This window comes from Lynx canadensis, chromosome A1 (assembly GCF_007474595.2).
Source record: "Lynx canadensis isolate LIC74 chromosome A1, mLynCan4.pri.v2, whole genome shotgun sequence".
Lineage (NCBI taxonomy): Eukaryota > Metazoa > Chordata > Mammalia > Carnivora > Felidae > Lynx > Lynx canadensis.
In genome coordinates, this window is record NC_044303.2 from 83,746,173 (window position 1) to 83,750,046 (window position 3,874).

Genomic DNA, 3,874 nt, shown 5'->3' on the forward strand with positions numbered 1-3,874 from the left:
TTTCAGTCATTACTCCACCAACTTCCACTCTGGTGATCATCAAGATTCTTCTCCATAATTAAGAGTCTGTTACTTTATTTGACCCTCCCTCTACCTTTTTTTTTTCCTTTTGAATCATTTGCTTTCTTAAATTCCACATATGAGTGAAATCATATGATATTTGTCATCCTCTGACTGACTTATTTCCCTTAGCATTATACTTATAGACACTAATTTATACTAGTCTTGACACATCTGTACATTATAAATTTAGGATGTTAGCTGATATTTATTAGGTCTTGGATATTTACAAATAATGATTGTATGATGAATAAAAAAAAACAAGACCTCTCAGTTCTGAGAAATAATCTAAGAATTATTAGAAAGAAGAAAATCAAGGGGAAATTGTTTAAGGTCAAGTGGTGATCATTTTACTTCTTTTAGTATAAAGCTACTGATTAATATTCTATAACTCTTTAACATGATTAGTGAGATAAGAGCAATAACCACAGGGTGACTTTTTTAATAGAAAAAGTAATAAGAAAACTGTAAATCTTTTAAATAATACTAGAGATCATTGTCTCCCAAAAAAGGGACTTTTCTGCTTAAACCTGAAGTTTAATTTTATATATATGTTTCAGTTAAACAATAGTTCATCACACTTATGAACAGGTAGGTTGTTGGGACAGTTTCTATCAGCAACATATAGAATTTCCCTGTCCAATGTAGTAGTCACAAGCCGCATGAGGCTATTGAGGACCTTAAACATGGGTGTTCTGAATGGAGATGTGCTGAAAGCACAAATTACATTAAGAATTTTAGACTTATGGGGCGCCTGGGTGGCTCAGTCGATTAAGCGTCCGACTTCAGCTCAGGTCATGCTCTCACGGTCTGTGAGTTCGAGCCCCGCGTCTGGCTCTGGGCTGATGGCTCAGAGCCTGGAGCCTGCTTCCGATTCTGTGTCTCCCTCTCTCTCTGCCCCTCCCCCGTTCATGCTCTGTCTCTCTCTGTCTCAAAAATAAATAAACGTTAAAAAAAATTAAAAAAAAGAATTTTAGACTTATATGGGAAAAAAAGATATGCAAATATCTCATTAACATTTTTATATTGATTATGTGCAGAAAAGACAATATTTTAGATGTATTTACTTAAACAATGTAGAATAATTTTTTTTAATTTTTAAAAATTTATTTATTTTTGAGAGACAGACAACAAGGGGTAGGAGAGGCAGAGAGAGAGGGAGGCACAGAATTTGAAGCAGGCTCCAGGCTCTGGGCTGTAAGCACAGAGCCTGACACGGGGCTCAAACCCACAAACCATGAGGTCATGACCATGACGTTAAACCGACTGAGCCACTCAAGTGCCTCTAACTTAGACTAAATTTATTTCACCCATTTCTTTTTACATTTTTGATGTGGCTAATAGAAGGTTTAAAATTACCAGAATGCCTGGTGACTCAGTTGGGTGAGCAGTGGACTTCGGTTCAGGTCATGATCTCAGGGTCCATGGGTTTGAACCCACCATGGTCTTGTGGCTGTCAGTATGGATACTACTTCATATCTTCTGTCCCTGTCTCTCTCTGCCCTTCCCTTGCTCATGCTCTCCTCTCAAAAATAAATAAAACATTAAAAAAAGAGAAAAATTAAAATTACCTCTGTGCTAGAGACTATTACACTAAGTGAAATAAGTCAGAGAAAGAGAAATACCATATATTTTCATTCACATGTGGAATTTAAGAAACAAAACAAATAAGCAGAGGAAAAAAAGAGAAAGAGATAGTCAGAGAGAGAGAGAGAGAGAGAGAGAGGGAGGGACAAATAAATGAACAGACTCAATTATAGAAAAAAAAATTTATGGTTACTAGAGGGGAGGTGTGTGCAGTAGGGTATAATAGGTGATGGGGATTAAGGAGTGCGCTTGTATTGAGCACAGGGTGATGTATGGAAGTGTTGAATCACTGTATTCTACACCTGAAACTAATATTACACAGTATGTTAACTAACTTGAATTTACATTATATATATTTTATATAATATATATATTTATATAAAATATATATAAAATATAAAAAATATATATTTATATAAAAATATAAAACTTGAATTTACATTATATATATTTTATACAATATATATATTTATATAAAATATATATAAAATATATAAAATATATAAAATATATATATTTTGCCTTTCCTTCTCCCCTCTCTCTCCCTCTCCCTATCTCTCTCCCTCTCTCCTGTCCCCCGTCCCTCTCTCTCTCCCTCTCTCTCCTCTCTCCTCTCCTCCTCCTCCCTCTCCCTCTCTCCTCCTCTCTCCTGTCCCCCGTCCCTCTCTCTCTCTCTCTCTCCTCCTCCCTCTCTCCCTCCCCTCTCTCCTCTCCCTCATCTCTCTACTCCCTCTCTCTGTCCCCGTCCCCTCTATCTCCCTATCTCTATCTCACCTCTCTACCTCTCCTCTATCTCCCTCACCTATCTCTCTCCCTCTCTCCTGTCCCCCGTCCCCCCCCTTGCCTTTCCCTTCTCTCCTCTTTCGCTCCTCTCCTATCTCTCTTTCTCCCCTCTCTCTCCCCTCTCTCCTCTCTACTCTCATTTCTCTCCCATCTCTCCAGCCTATCTATGCTTTATATATTTTACTGCGTTATAGATTTTACTGATGAAAATAATTAGACTTGGAGGTTAAGAGACATTATCAGGAACACAGGACTCTAGTTAACCAGTAGCAGAAGAATTGCGCTTTGGATGTTTTTCAATAAGCTTATTAGAGATCAATTTATTCATTCCAAAAATATTTCCTGAGTCACACTGTGTGAGCCAAAGTTTAATTTCTGAAAAGACCTAAAAGAATGTATAAGACATGGCCCTGCTTCAAGGACACTAGAAGTGAAGCATATATATGACTATAGGTGCATTTTAAGAATGATTTTGATTAAAACCTTTAGGGTTTTGTCTTCTCCTGGCCTGGTGTATAATTGAAAGCATGAAAAGAGAAGGACATAGTGAGAAGAGGACAATGGAACCCAAAGTCAAGTGGCTGGTTCATGAGAACTTCATATCGGGCCCCTCTGTATATTTCACCAGAACTAAGTCACAACAGATAGATCTGTAACTATGAAAAGTAAATTCTCAGCCAGATATTTATTAATGAGATCCACATTATGTCCTTACAGATTTTTTGCTTTCTCATTCTTGAAATATTGTTAGCTTTACATCAAGACTTTCACCAGCTGTTTCCTAATGTGGGTCCTTGTTCTGTTTCTGCCTTTCTTTTTCCTCCACTGTGTTAAAACACTGGGAAATTAAAAGCAAACACTTAGAGGAAATCCACAAGATGGGGAGAGAGAGAGAGAGAGAGAGAGAGAGAGAGAGAGATGCTCACTCAGCCCTGCTCATCAGAAGTTCAATAAGAACAAGCTCCTTAGAGGGCTCTGCTCATTATTTCACTATAAATTCAGAGGTTAGTAGATGGCTAATATAGACCAAACATAGTGACTAGTATTGGTCCAAGGGGAACATTAGAGGCCATGAGAGACCAATGGGCCCCAAAATCTCCCCTTCAGGGCACAGGTGTCCCCAGCCCTGACCATGAATATTCCTGGTGCTGAAACTCACTAATGAGGCCCTAGAGAACTCTCCAGCATTCTGCACAAAGGGAAAAGATTTTAGCAAATCCATAACTCTCCAGATCTTAAAAGCACCTCCCTCTCATTCTGTCAGTGCTGACTCGTGACCTTAATTAAAAAAAAAAAATTATAAAGCAGTAAAACAACATTAATGAGTATTGGGAAAATAAGAAAATGAAAAGAAGTCAACTGGAACACTCCATGTCCCCAAATAATAATTATTTATATGTCTATGCATATTTTTATACTTAGATCATTCAATTTTGTTATATAT